This window comes from Calypte anna, chromosome 2, assembly GCF_003957555.1.
Source record: "Calypte anna isolate BGI_N300 chromosome 2, bCalAnn1_v1.p, whole genome shotgun sequence".
Lineage (NCBI taxonomy): Eukaryota > Metazoa > Chordata > Aves > Apodiformes > Trochilidae > Calypte > Calypte anna.
In genome coordinates, this window is record NC_044245.1 from 39,060,913 (window position 1) to 39,077,062 (window position 16,150).

A 16,150-nucleotide genomic window follows, 5' to 3' on the forward strand; every position below is an offset into this window, starting at 1 on the left:
AATTGTTGAATAGTTATGTTGATTTATACCACACAAATGGGGACTTTATGATTCACAATGACTTAGCAGACAGTGAACTTCATTGCATCACTAAAATTGGTTTATGGGACTGAGTTGAAAATATGTTAAGTGTGCTCATAGGGATCAGTCTTGCATTCTCTGCACTGTTGAAACTTTGCACTGTTCTTGACTCCTCTTGTTCAAACAGGAACATAACTGGATTCAGCTCCACAGCCTGACCGAGTCTAAAAGTTTATGAGATGATGAGTTACAGGGTCATGTTAAAACAGTAACACCACTCTGATATTGAATAGATTGGTAATGAGACTTTCTTCAGAAAATTATTTTGTCCCTAAAGGTGAAATAGTTTGGTAAGAAACCTTTCTTCAGAAACTTACACTTTTAGTTAGAAAAGAAATAATTTATAAGCAAAAAGTTCCATAGTTGGAGAGGATTAGTGAAATAAAAAAATTTAAATGGTAATTTAATAATTGTGATATATTTGTACCTTGCCTCAATTTCCCACCATGAGCTTGACTCCTTGAGAGAGACAGTAACTCCCATAACTCCTGTGCTACATCAAAGCAGGACACTGTGTACAACAAACCTGTGTACAATGAGAGAAGTTGTCCAGAAAGTGGATGCATCAGGGTTATTCATGCTTAATGTCCATAATGCCCTCAAACCAATCATCTGGCAGCATTTCCAAATTTATTTCTTTATTTTTAACGGAATATTTATAATTGTTAGTATTTTTAATAAGATGTCTAAATTTCTGAAGGAGTGCTGTCCAAATTGCACTCCCTGACCATCTCTGACACCTCTGTGGGCAGTTCTAGCTGAGAAGCCCCTGGCTGTATGTGGGAATGGAGAATGCCTTTCCCATCTATCCTGTAAAAACCCAGATTCCATAGCTTGCCTGTTTCTATGCACAGAGAACTTCAATATCAAAAGCCTGTATTCTTCATAAGTGCTAAACCCAGTGAATGGAATGCAAACGTTGTTTCCTGAAAAATTTTAAAAGTGGGTCTGACAAGTCTAGTGAGCCAAGAATAATCCAATAATGGTGAATCCCTGGTGAATGTATAATTGGATGCAGTTCATCATTGTGCTGGTCTACTTTTTTTCTCATAAGGAAGCAGTAAAAGCAAACCTGTTAGTTTTCTGAATGAGTGAGCAGTAGCCTTGTAATATGTATGTAACTGTGTGCATACACAGAAGGGTAAATATACACAGCATTCATGCATGTGCTTTTGTCATGTATTTGTACACTGGTGACTATAGAAAGAAAATAGATCTCTATTATTCCAGGCTCAAAATCAATGCACAGTGTCTACTTACTGAATACTTATACTGCAGTCTGAATCTACAGCACTGCCACAAGAAGACTGGAAGTCATGCAGAATACATGAGTAAGATTTTTAGATATTTTGATATCTCTATCAGTTGGCAACATATCTGCTTTAGACTGAGGAATGAGGAATTTTCAGTATAGAATCTATGCATGTGTAGCACATTTTTTGCTCTTTCTTTTGCTTGTTTATTTTGGAAGACTGGATGTGTATTTGTGCTCAGATGTCTGAAAATTGCCAATGTCCTGTATTAACCCACAAACCAAATACTGAATGCAACAGGAATTTCCTACAAATGTGTTAGATGATGAATACTTGGCTCTGCTCTCACAGGAACACTTTGAATAGAAAAATCAGAAGGACTGGAATTCAATTATTATGATAGTTCAATTAACCTCTATTGAACAGATGTAGAAATTATACCTAATTATACGTGTAGCTGACTTCAGACATGGACCTCTGCCCACGGAGGACTAATCTAAGATCACCAAATTCATTTCACTTCAGACCTCTGCTCTCAGAAATGAGCACTACAGTAAGTGATTTCACCATTAAACATCCCTCTAGCAGTATAATCTTTCTAAAAGTCTGCTCAGTGCTCAGTTTTATACTAAGAAACTTAATGTTGATATCCCCAAGTGGTAACATATAAATTCTAAAGGAAAGGTCACTTATAAAAAGAGGTTTTCAACATGAGCATTGCTGAATATCGCTCTAGGCCTATCTTGCTTTAGGTCTGCAGATGTACACAAAAATGCATGAATTTGTACCTCCATTTTTAATATATCCTTATCATGGTGATTAGAAAGTGTTTTGAATGTATTCCTCTGCACAAGGCCCAGTACAAGGCTGTATTCTAAGAAGCAAAGTAGTACATATAGTATGAGATGCCCCTCTACCAGATGTTTTTTCTGTCTAATCATGAAGTATATTTCTTTGTGATCCAGCAAGTTCCCTAACTTATAACAGCCTTTTCTTAACATAGAGAAAACAAAGCTCTGTAATCAGTTATGAAGGCAAATTCTACACAAATGTATTCTAGGAAAATCCTACCTGCATTGTCTGTGCAATAGCATTTTTATTGTGCTCATATTAAGACTACAGAATAAAAAATAAGCACAGGGTTTAAAGGCAGAGATTGCTTCTCCCACATACATTTGGTTTTATCCTTGTCTTCCATATATTATTTGTTCACTTTTCTCATGCTAGCACCATTGCACCAGGAGGAAAAGAGTCTTTTCCATTGCACAGGGAGGAAAAGAGTCTTTTCCATCCCACCATGACATTTATTTCTTTTTCTGTCTGTTGTTGAGACTGACTGCCTTGATCTTCCTGCTCTCTCATTAGCTATTTTTATGAATACCCTCATTTTCTTCCAGCAGCTGGTTTCCAGAGGGAGTCTTTGGGCTGGCATCCAGCAAGAATATCCCTAAATATTCACCACTGCCTTCTGAGTAAGAAAAAGATTAACTGCTTTGTTGTAACTTCTTGGATCCCTGGTGATAGGGAAAACTTTCTACCCTATACCTAGACTCCTTGTCAGATTCTCACTCACTCATCTAACTTTTCTTCCAAACATTCTGGTAAATCACCAGCATCAGCTGCAGCATATTCCCATGGAAATTACACTGGTAATCGAAAGAAAATTAAAATGGAAATTCTCCATTTTATTCTGGACCTGTGCACCTTGGATTTCCAGTGGTTGCAACATGTCACTACAGTTTGCCATAAGCTTACTTTCTTCTTTTGGCTTCCTTTAGCAAATATGATGTGTCTTAGATAAGCAAACCCACAATCAAGATAGGGTGGAGGGAATGGAGAGTCACATTCTTCTGTGAAAATACTGCACTGATACAGGGTCTCATAGATCTGAATATTGTGTCTTTTTCCTTACAGCTGCCAGTATTTTTTTTATATGGGGATCTAGTACCACAGGGAAAATCAGTCACTTTTTTATGACACAAAGTGTTCATTTTTAGCTAGAGAAAGAAAAATCTAGGTGCACTGCCTTAATTTATACCATAGTTTAGAGTTATGGGTAAGTAATATCTTCAGTAGTTAATGTAAAAATGAAATGGTTTTCAGTGTTTTCTGTTGTGCAGTCATCATTTTAACATGAAAGTGTTGACAGGGCCATTTTTTTAAATTTGTGATTACAGCAAACACCTCACCCATGTTTACTGCAAGATAATAACCTAGTGGAAAGCCAAGCAATTCCAGTTTTTGAACACTGGGAAGTATTTAATGTAATTATAGCTTCTTTTAAAACAACTAACAGCTTGAAAATATGGGAAAGCTGCATAGTGGATGATTACTTGAATACTGCTGCTATGATTGTTTTTCCCATAATGTAACTCTTTTAAATAACGAAACTTCATTATTGGCATGATAATAGTAAGACATTAAACTTCAAGCCTGTTAACAGGGAGGATATTGTCTTGTATTATATATAAACTACAGTTTATGCATTACATTTTGTAATTTACAATTATTGTCTTCTATTGTCTACAAGCAATTACATTCCAATAAGTAGGTTGTAACAACAGCACAAAGGCAGCATTGCTTCCTATAAACCTGTGTCCTACATCTCCAAAATCACCCCTGCTAGATGGGTTTTCTCTTACACAAATCCCTCTCCTGTTGTATCTGTAGTTGCCTCTTCTTCATCTCACTGCCTTCTACCATCACATCATCTTACTCTTTTCAGCTGACTTTCTGCAACACCTCCCTGATCCCTCAGACCATCAGCTCACTCCTGTGCTCACCATCTGTAGATTTATGCTGTCTTTTATTTATATGAGGTTTATTTATGCTGCCAGGTGGAGAAAAGTCTGCCAGGATTGGCTGGCATTTGCTGGCTTGTTGGCTCGGTGGTGGACAAGTGTACTGTCAAACACCAGATCCCACATGGGCTGACTTTCTTTGGTGGTAGCACCAGTGAGGTCTCTGTTCTTCTCCTCCACCTGGGCATGAAGTTCATAAAACTTATAACAACTTAGATCTTTGAGAATTCTAACAAATTTAATTAAAGATGGCTGATGGATTCGAAAGTTAGTGTGGAAAGTGGACTGGAAAAAAAGATGGTGTGAAAAAAAAGAGCTAAAATTGGGTTCCACAGTTGTAAATTAAGATGTGAAACTTGTAAAGCAGGAGGAGGGGTTTTGGTTTTTTCTTTTCTTTTCTCCTTTTTCTTTCTTTTTTTTTCCAGTGTGGTCAAGATCTGTTCCCCGAAAGACTCATTACAGTTATATTCCCTGCCTTTGTGCCTGGAAATTTAGAATATCTGAAATCTTACCCATTGCTGATAAATTTTAAAAAAATTTTTTCTCTGGTGCAGAATATATCCAAATGGAGAAGATAATACTACTAAACAAAAAAGATAGCATTTCCCATTCATTTGTGGATATGAAAATACAAGACAGTGAAGCTGCCTTGAGCTCTTAGAGTCCTGAAGTGATTTGGTTGGCTGAGTGTTTAGAAAATCTGGTTGCTGCTTAGACTAAACCATGCTGTGGGAAGGCACAGAAATTGCTGGTTGCACTGTCCGGAATTTTCAAATGCAAAGACAGAAAATTCAAGTAAGTTGTACATATTGTACAATATGTATAAAATAATACATATTATTTTGCTTGAATCTTCCTGAAAACACATACAAAAATCACAGACAAATACGCTTTATACAGACGCATCAGTTCCAGTTGCAGCTGGACTTCTTGAGGACAAATTCATATCATAAAGCCATTTTTATATGTGGCACTTTAACTAGTGTAGTCTCAGCAGAAGCCCAGGATTGAATAAGGATTGAATAAGCATGAAAATTGAAGTGCCTTCATATTCAAAGTGGTGTTCAGTCATCCTTAGAGTTGAATGAAGGCAAACTCAGAGGAGCATGCACTGCTGGTAGTACTGTAACTGCCTACAGACAGGATTTTTGTTTCAAGTATTTGCTACCCAGCAGAGTCCAAAAAAAAGGAAAATACCATCAAGGTGTGTCATTAGTGCTGCAGCTGCAAGACTTCAAAATGTCACACTGATTCCTTGTGTCTTACGGCAACACAACCATTACAACATGGTAATATATACCATGACTGTGTTGCAGAAGCTGCTGTACTGTAAACCTGACAGTCTGAGGACAACTAAGACAACTTTAAGTATTAAAAAATACGCTTTGATAAAACATGAGATCAGTGGAAATTTTCTGTGGCATATTACACACGAGAATAATAAATAAAAAATTCCTTTAAAATATTCTAAGACCAAAGACCAGTCAAGTCAGGACCCTCCTGTGCTATGGGCTGTAAAAGTGTTTAGCAGATGACTGTTCTTTCCCCAAAGATCTACACAGATGAAGCAGTCAGTCTGGGGAAAAGGAGGCACAGAATGAGGCAGACTAATGAGAATAGTAACACCACATCTGACACAAATATTTCTTATAAAAATTATCCCTTTTTATATTTGAACTCCAAGTGTTCCTACAACTTCATACTCTCACTTAGAACTGGTCAGATAAACAAGTTTCAGACTCACCTTGTGAGCATATTGAAATGAAAGAAGTAAATAAATTATTTAACAAACAACAAAAAAAAATCTTGTGCATAGATTGTTCCAGGAAGTATTTTCCACATTTACAAAACCTGGTGATATTTTAAACAACAGTTCACTCTTATCCTAAATGCCCATGATAATACCCAACAACCGGCCCTAACGAGATAAGGCTAGTCTTAGTATGTTGTGCCTTTAATTTAAATGGTGTCCCGATTATTGTATTATTTGAATCCAGCTTTTTCAGATTTTTTTCTGTAGAAGTATTGATTTTTGTGTCAGTAAATGGAAAGCCCAAGCAACGACACAATGCAAAACCAACAACAAGCAGGAAAAGAACACAAGGAACAGCGATCATTTGAAATGGAAATGGGAGTTTAAGTAGGGCGATGACAAAAAATCTAGGAAGAAACCAGAAGTTTGGGTTTAATACGAGGATGTGCCCGGTGGTGAAAGCCAGAAGAGGGAGCTCTCACTGCACCGGCCCCACCAGCTGAGGGAGGGGAGCTGCCTCTCCTCTAGATGAGGCTGTGGAGCTGGTGTTCCCTATGCCCTCCCCCTTTATTTTCACTCCTGAATATGATTCCAAGCAATTTTCATATTACTCCTTGCAGAAAGCTGTAGCAGAACGCTTCACAGCAAATTACCATCAGAGAGGAGCAATGGATGAAACCACATCCAGTTGTCAGAGGGGTATTTTCCTGAGTTGGGAAGGCACGTTTTGTCCCCATAGCAATAAGTCTGTTTTTCCTGTATTTGTGCAAGACCCACACACACATGGAAAAGTACTGCAGCATAAATAATAACAAATATCAGCTGTGTTTTGACAACCAAGAATGCAGACTGAAGGTTTGATGTAAAACTCGCTAGATTTAATTAGAAAACTGACCTCATTGGGTTGAATGAAACAGTGACAATGTGATTTTGAAAACCTCCTTGGAGTAGCTGTTAGCTTTATATATCACCCTTTCTTTTTTTTAATAAGCTCTTCCATGTGACTAAGCAAGTAGTCAAAGGTTAACATAGATAAATAGCTATGTTTTATCCTCCATAGATAAACAATTATGCCTAAGGTCTCAATTTACTGACACCCTAATGGTATTCTTGGTTGTTTGCTTCCTTGTTTGTATTGTTTTGGAGACATTTATTTCCAAATAAGCATAAAAGAATGAAATACTTATGATTCAATGTGATGCTCTGAAAATAACACCAGAAAGCAGCTAGATGCTAGGTGTGAAATTAACTTCAAGTTAGAGTTATTCAAGTCTTTCCCTGAGGTAGATGTTGAATGCCAATATGAGATGACCTAGGTTATCTTTCTGTATCACTCTATACTTCTCTAGAAGGAGCCCAAAAACCTGTGTTTCAGCCCATGAACCATGCTTCATCACTCAGCAGTGTCTGTAGGATTGCTTACAAACCTGGAGCAGATTCTCTGATGAAACAATAACCTTCAGCAGCAACTGATCTCTTGAAAGGTTTACCAGTTAACATCTGCTTAATCTTTTCTTCAACCAATGCCACCCACTTATAGCATGTCCAAGGATAAAATAGAATACAGGTTCAATTACCACTCCTGATTCTGTCTTATGTGAAATACTTGTTGCTGACCTGTAAGGTTCCGGGGATAGAGGATGCCTTGCGTGCATCCACGCGGCAATCAACTCGTAAAAGACTGTAAAAAGTAACTGTTAAAATAAGTCACCTAAAAATATCCTTCCATACTTTACTCCAAGCTATTCACTTAAGGATCTAGATTGTAGGAATGTAATTTCAAAAGCAATTGCAGAACTGAACATCTGCCCTAGAGGCTGAATTCAGGAAGTTAAGCCAGAGAAAAGTATGCTGAGACACAGCAACTAAGAACTTCTACACGTGCGGGTAGAACTTAACTTTTCTGTATTATATATATATCCTAAAAATGTACATATATTAAAAAATGACAAACTTATTAAGACATTTATAAAGAAACATGTATCCCCTATGGCTGCTTGCACTGATGATTATGAGTTTCTCTGTTTAGTTTTTCAAGAATTCTAGCCAGTGACACAGGTTTTAATATTATAGAAACTCCCAGAAAATCAGGGAGTTCATAAGCTACAAAGATTTTGAACACTGCAGTATTTCCCAGGGCTCTGCTTTTAGATGAACTAAAATGACAGAGGAATAAGGAGTCCATAGCTTATGGGCAAGGCCCGTTGGTTGGGCATGCATTATTCTGAAAACCACGGATTTTTTTCAAGTCTTCATCTAAATTCAGTTTTCCACTCTTTAGCTGCATAGTTGCACTTTTTTTTTTGTTATTTTTTGTTGTTGTTGTTTGGTTGGTTGTTTTTTTGTAAATGGACAGGTTAATCTATTGATTAATTTATTTTGTTGTTGTTTTCCTGTGTTTGGCATATTCACATCTGACTTCTATATTGGTTCATCTTTTGAAATACTGTCACACGTCACTGACATAAAAGTGTTTTTTGCATTTGGCACCTGTGCACAAGCAAAAGTTCTTGCCAGGTTTTGATAAATATGAAAGTTTCTCAGGAAGCATGAATCCAAAAATAATTTTATCAGAACAGCATTGGATTGTCGAGGGCTGAGCGGTGTTATATTAAAAGATGACAGACAGACCTTTGTAACACAGATTTGTTGTTCTTCTCTGATCAGAACTCTAAGCATGGATCACTGATGTGATTTACACAGTACATCCTTCCCATTACTTGCAGGACAGATGCTAGTTCATACTTGTCTGAAGATGTCTAAAGCTTTGACTTATAACAGCCATTCTGATTTCTCTGCCAGAACACACAGCTCGTGGGACCACCCTGCAATACCACGTTTCATCAGAGTATGTGCCAGTTTTTCATCCCTTGGTGTCTGAACTACCAAATCCATTCAAGAAGCATACTTTTCTGCTGCATACTATCAGCAAAACATATTCCTGCACCTTATTTCTGGTAACACATTTTTGGTGATGCTTTGTAAAGTAGCAGGCAGTCTAATCCATTTATGCTGTGCATTCCATACCTACTGTGTGATCAGCCTACAAGAATCAAACACTCCCATTTATATTCAAGTAAAACATATACTTATATTGCCTGTTAGTTAATTTGTGACCCCCAAATAACACTGATCTATGCCTACCAGATGCATCAATTCCTTCAAAAGATCTAACTGAAATCTTGGAGGAATTACATATTATCGTAAGTGTATGGAACAAATCCACAGATACAAACACAGCTTGATTTAGACATATCTCTCCATAAATTATATTTTCATTCTCTCTGTCTCTCTTTTATTTATTTACCTTGGCATTTGTAAGAAATTTTCTGCCTTATAATTTTTTTTCCTGTAATTAAGGTTCCAGTTCATTGTCACTAATTATATGCTAAGGTGGCATGATTCCTTACAAATTGTCAGTACTTTCTGCAATTTTACAACCTAACTCCTTAAAGACCTTTACAACCTTTTCCACTCCCACCAAAAGGTCCTCCCATGTTCTTCATATTGTCTTATCAGTACACTTGCTACCTGATACTCCCTGCCAATTCTTCCCGAGAAAAACCTGGAGGAGCAGTTCTTTAAACACAATGCACCTAAATATCTCTCCCAATCTTCTCATTATCATTGAAGAAAACCCTCAGGTAACAAATGGGTTAGCTGTTCTGTAGCCTCCCTTCTTTGTCTTTTATGCATGCCCTTGTTAAGTCATTACTGAGCTCAGTAGAGGAGGTTTTACAATATCAGTTGTACTAGTTAGATTTTTTTCATTAGCTTTATCTTTTACTGCCTTTATCAAGCGTTCAGCAGTCATGGCACCCATGTGTTGCTTAGTTCAATTCCCAATGAGATAACAGAAGACCAGCTGATACACAGCAGCCTGAAAGAGGTCCAGATGAATATTTGTAGCTGCAGACCCTCTTATAATCTCAGCTGCTGCCATTGGTTATTATTGCATGATGGCCTGATTGCAGCACAGCTCTATTTTTCATGACTTAATGTAAAATATCATCTCTCTTACCTAGTAAGCAAGGCAGCAACAATATTCATGCTCCAACCTTTGTCCACGTGCTCCATGTTCCTTCTTCCCAGTATCTTGTAAAAAAATAAAAGAGAAAAGAGCATTGCTAGGGATTGAGTTGTTATTATTAATATTTTGGGATTTATATCATGTCCTTAGGTGAGTGCTGGCTGTTGAAACAAATGTTCATTTAAGTGTGCAGAAATCCCCGCAAGCTCGGTGGGATTCTGGATTTTCCTATCAGTCGTCTGATGTTTCAAATCCTTCAGGATGTTTTTTCCTTTCAGCACATGATGCCCTTCATTAAGAAAAGCAATTTTAGATTTCGAGTCTCAAGCATTTTGCAGTTTTTTATGAGGTGATGTCTCCAGACCATACAGTAACAGATACCTGGGGGGGAGCCTTTATGTCAGTCTGTTTTCATAGCTACTGATGCTGGCCTTAGTAGATCAGCACAAACTACATTCAATGGTAAAGCTTCATTCTGCATATGCAATTCTTTTTCAGATAGACACCATTGCCTCCAGACAGCCAACAAATGCTATCCAGCTTGGGATTCACCTGGGAATCACAGTATCTCACCTGAACCCTTTGGTCCATGACAAGTAACCTGAAGCTAAAACTCCTCTAGTTTGTCATTCTATTAATTAGCAGTCTCTTCAACTGTGTGTTTGTTTATGAGGCTGATAATTAACAGCTGAAACTTTTAAGAAAACCCTGCTTTCTTCTTTCACATTTGTAAGCATATAAATACATCTGCTTTAGTGCTATCCATCATATTACTGACCTTTACTTGAGCAATTCTCTGTGTGAAACTGTTCTTTGACCTTCTTTTCTTAAAGGACTTGCTCATTTTTTGGCATAGTTTCCCCCTTACTGCTGAATTCATATATGGTACAGAAGTTGTCAAAGATCTCCTGAGCAAAAAGCAGGGAAATTGATTGTAGACTCCTTAGTGTACACAAGTACAGATTCTCCTTCCTACAGAACAAACTCTACTTCCTATAACAAGAGACTGCATAGAAGTTTTCAAAGTTGTATGTGGCCACAAGACTCAGTGTAGTCTCTGCTTCTATCTCAGAAATATTGCTTTGGTCTAGAGTAGTTTGGAATGTTTTGGTTTAGAATGTTTCCCTTTCCTTTCCCTAGGTGAGTTTTCTAAATATAAATCTGAGCCATATGCCTGGAAATTGGCTAATGGTAAAAAAAAATATTATTGGAATTTGACCAGAAAATCCACTTTCACCATTCTCTTCTCATTTTATTTTCTTTCTTTCTAATAGTCTAAAGGAAGAGCCTGATTGATCTGCCACAAGCTGCTGGAAAAACAGGAAAACCTACAATAGAATTTATATAAAGTATTCAGTCCCTTCCTATAAGTTCTTAAGAGGTATAGCCATTTCACTTGAAGATGGGACATGATTATGAAAGGATTATCCAAATTTCTTTCCAGGATTTAAGAAAATCTGCCAAACTGACAAGGAAAGCTAGCCTTTCTGCTGCTTGAATTGGAGGTCATAAAAGTACCCAATGGTCCTTAAGAAACCAGGAATTATGAGAAGTTCCAGCGGAGGGTAGCTAGCAAATCAATAGAATCTTGCAGAAGTTCCTCCAAGCTGTGAGAAGGATACTTCTGAGGGAAAAACAACAATAAAAAAAGACAATGTGAAACCTCTGACAGGACCCCAAATGACAGCAACATTGACTTCAGTCTCTTCTGAACTCTACACCTAACTTCATAATGGGAGACAGAATTAATAGAAGGGGAAAAACAGGAAGAGAGCTTTTTCTGGTAGCAGTTAAGGGAAAGTGTCACACTTGGAGGTACTGAATCCAGCACTGCTATCATACATGCCCAGCTCTTACTGACTACCATGGCTGTTTACACGACCCATCAGTCCAGAGTGCAGCAGAGACCACTGTGCAGTGCAGTGGCAGATGCTCTTCACAGACAGTGGTGGTCACCCCACAGCATTACTGGTAACATCTCATTGTGATATGGGCTGGCAAGAGCTGCCTCCAGAACTTAATTTCCTTCCTTAGCTCCTTTCCACCAGGAAAGAAGGTCTGCTGGGATTCCTTAGGACTAGCATGCAGGATCAGTGCTGATGTCCAAACCTCCACATGATTAATGGAAGAGTTGACGTCCTGACCTGCAGAAAGGCATTTTGGAGAGTGTGGCCCACGGAAAGCAGCATAGAAGGCTTCTGTCAAAAGCTCTGCACCCTGGCAGTGAAATAAGCAATGTGGGAAAGGAGGCTTCAGGCATTTTAAATATAAAAGTGCTGGAGCTTCAAAAATGGATTAAGCAAGTAAAATGCAGAGCTGAGTCACTCTGCATTTGTCTCTCCATGTGCATGTATACACATATAGATACATATTTTTATAAGCATGTGTGTGTATTTGACTAAGGATATAAAAAAAAAAAAAAAAGAGGCAGTTCCAAGAGGAACTGCAGTAATGAATTGTGAGCTGAAGCTGTCACATCACATGAAACAGACCCAGAGAACATGTGAAGACACAGCCATAGATATTTTAAAACTTCTCTTCGGTGTTTTGCTCACATTTGGTAGCATTTAAATCTTATACCCTTTATAGTTGGTTTGGTTTTTTTCTTCCCTGAAACCAACATTACTCTTTTGAAGCAATGTTTGATGCAAAAATTCCTGGCCAGTGAAAGATGTTATTTTTTAATCTCCTAAAGTCATATAATTCAGCTTCACGCAGTGAAAAAAACGCTGATGTTCTTCCGAATAAAAGAAGGATTAGGAAGATTAAAACTCACATCACTGGACTTGTTGAAAATGGCTCAAGTATAATATAGCCTTCTGCACAGCTTTGCCTTGACAATCACAGCCAAAACTATTTTCATCTGTATTTCCGGGTAGTTCAGAGAGATGCTGGGTCCAGATCCCCTGTATTGAGTTTTTCATAAAAGTTGCAGTAAAAAGGACATTGCAAATAGAATGCTGCAGTGTGACTGATCAAATTTTATTTATTTATTTTTGTTATTACAGCCAGATGTTGCCGCAGGAAGTTGAAACAAGGAGTCAGGAACTGACAGCTTAATAATTAAATTGGGAAAGTTGGCAGGCCTCCTGCTACTTCCTCCAGTACGTAGCATCTATGAATGAAAGTGTGCAGTATCCCAGTGGCTCTCCTTCCGAACTGCCTCATCTATTACAGGGTAATGATTTTCCGTCAAGGCAACAGCAAAGCACAGGGCCTATTACACCAGATACATAAAGTTGGAAAGACATTAGGAGTAAAGGGTTCGCCACGGCTTTTACCAGCGTTTCTCCACAAGACTGCCTAATGCTGACATGTGTTTATTACACTTAATAATGTTTACATAATTCTTCCCTGAGCTCATTACAGCTGTCAAAAATCTGAACGGAGTGTATTTTTGCCCGTGTTTATCTCTGAAAGACTTTGTAGCCACTAAGCTGAGATGAATGGCAGCCAAGAGAAGACTAAAGGCTGCACCGGCTGCTTTGCTGCTTGGATGGAAACCTTGTGGATGATTGCCCATTCCCACTGGGGCATCATCACACCTTTCCTTCTCTCCTTCAAGATCTCTTCCCTAGCAGGAAAGCTCACATTCTGCACTACATATTCCAGGAGACGCCTGTCAGGCCCAAACGGATTGTGAAAATCACTCCAAACTCGGCAATTCAAGGCAAAAGGAGGCTCACCGGCACCAAGGTGCTCCAAGCAGGTTCCAGAAAAACTTTTATCCACAGGCTAAAAGCAAAGCAGCTAAAACACAGCAGAGCCCCGGGGCTGCGGCGGCAGCTCCCGTTTGCGGGGTGAGAAAGCGGCGGGAGAGTGTAAAGCCCGCCCCGTGCCTCCTGGCAGAAATGGGGGCCGAGGGGGACGTCTCCTCAGGCCAGGCGGGACTGCGTTCCTCATTTGGGCACACGCTGACTGAATGGGGGGCGGGAGGGCGAGCCTAGGGGGCTGGTGCGCCTCACTCCCTCTCCGCTTCGCACCTGCCCACGCCACAGAGCCCCCGACCGGGATGCAGAGGAGGCAAAATGGCGGAGGGGGTTCCTCTCCCCGCTCCCCTCACACGCACCCCCTAAGCCCTGTCCCTATCCCCGTCCCCAACCCTCACCCGCGCACGGCAAGGGGGCGCGCGAGCCCCCGGTGGCCCCGCCAGGGGGCGGGGCGGGGCGGGGAGAGGCGGAGGAGGGGGGGGGGTCCCGGGCTGCCGCCGCCGCTGCCGTCTGCACTGGCGGGGCGGCGGCGGGAGCGGGAGGCTGCGGAGGTAAAGCGGAGTCAGCGGCCGTGGCACCGGGGAGGGTTTGCCCTCCTGCCTGGCGCGGAGGGAGAGACGGGGAAGGGAGTGGGGCGCGGTGCCCCCCCCGCCGCCTCTTCTCCGCCCGTGGCTGCCCGTGCGGGGTCCGCGCTGCCCCGACCCGACTACGGGGCGAGCTTGGGCGTGCGTGGAGCCGCGCCGCCGCGCTGACATCGCAGGGTGCCCGGGTTCGGCGGCGGGGCGGGACGCGGGCCGGCGGTGCGGTGGTACTGTGGTATTTGAGCCCATTAGCGGCAGTGACTCCGTGTTAGCGCTGGGGTGCTTCGTTCTGTCTTCTTCGCAGACAAAAGCGGAGCCGAGACGACGTCAGGGAGTGATCTGAGGGTAGAAAGTCGTAGGTAGGAAGCGCCGAACTGTGCTCGGGACCCTTGACAGCTTGGAGCCGGGGCAAAATAAGCGCCTCTGCCGAGCTGTCTTTTGCTGCCCTGCTTGCCGTCGTTCGCGTAAATGAGTAGTTATTTCGGACGAAAAAAAAAATAAATCGATGTTTACAGATTTGCTTAAAAAAAAAAAAAAAGCTAATGGGTCGTGGCATCTTGGCAGCTCTTGGTGTAAAAGTGATTCAGAGTATGAAAAGCAGAATCGTAGCGATGGTGAGCTTTGCTGAATGAAATTCCTGTGCCGCCAGCGCCACAGCGTACATCGGATTTCTTTCATACTTCACCGCTGTTTGTGTTGAATAGTTGTACACCTAAACACCGCGGGGAATGGCCGGGAAGGCGTGCGAGGGGCGGCTCTTCTGCTGCTCCTTTGGGAAGGGAAATCCCGTTCCAGAGCCGTCGGACCTCCGTGCTGTGCTGAGTGAGGGCTCCTGTTGGGACTGGGTGGCTGTGAGCTGGGTGGCTGGAGCAGGGGTTGCTTCAGGGTGAGTTGGGCTGGCGGGCAGGGTCTGGAGGAATCCTTCTGCTGCCGGCAGTGATAGACGTCTGGCAGATACAGACGCACAGCTGAGTCTCCACACTGTGTTTCAGGCTCAGCTGCAAGGGTGTGATGTGAATGCTGTTCATGCAGTCGTGGTACTTTCTCGTGGTACGTTTTTGTTTCTATTTCGAGTGACAGTTTGGTCATTTGAATCTGTGGCAAAATTTTGCTGGTTTTAACGGTGCTGATGTTTTGCCTTTGGCAGAGACGTGCTTAATAGCATTTTAGCAAGTTACATGTGATGTGAAATACAAAGGGCTAAATCACTTGCAGTCGGTCTAGTCCGTAGTGCAGTCTAACTTCAAACTTTGAAGGCAGCCAGGCAATAATAGCATGAATTCTGAAAAGAAAACATTTAATGGAGTAGCCGGAGAGTTGTTGGAGTAGTTGTCCGGGGAGTACCTGGATCCAAAGAGTGCCCACCAGGATGATACAGCAACAGCCCAAAGAGGAAACTGACTGAGACTGCTCTTTGTCTTTTATTCTTGGAAGAGTTCTCACGAGGAAGTTTAGCAAGCATAGATTAATAATATATGGCATTATGGTTAGCTGAAGAATACCTAGCGCAAGAGCCTGTGCATGTAGAAGAGGATGAATTACAGTAAAGTGGTGTCGAGGTAAATTTAGACCAATTGTGCCATTGTGGTAGAAGTTGCTATGTGGACTTCACTTGTTTGCAATTCTGGGTAACGTCATTTAGGAAGAGCTGGAAGCAAAACTGAAAAAATCATTGCTCTTAAAATAAGAGCATTCAAGGTTTGTGTTTAGGATTTTTGTTTGTTTTTGTTTTTAACTGATAAAGCTGGTTTTGATGTAAAATACTAAATCTTTCCTTTGTGAACCAAGCCCTGGGTAAGAGCTTGATGTGTCAGCATCTGTCTGCATCTGATTTAATGATCAGAGAAGGTTGATCCTGAGCTTTTTATGTGAGTAACCTTCCAATGAAATGCATTTTCTAGATGAAAGTTTGCGGGAATTCTTCTTATAAAGTTGTATAGC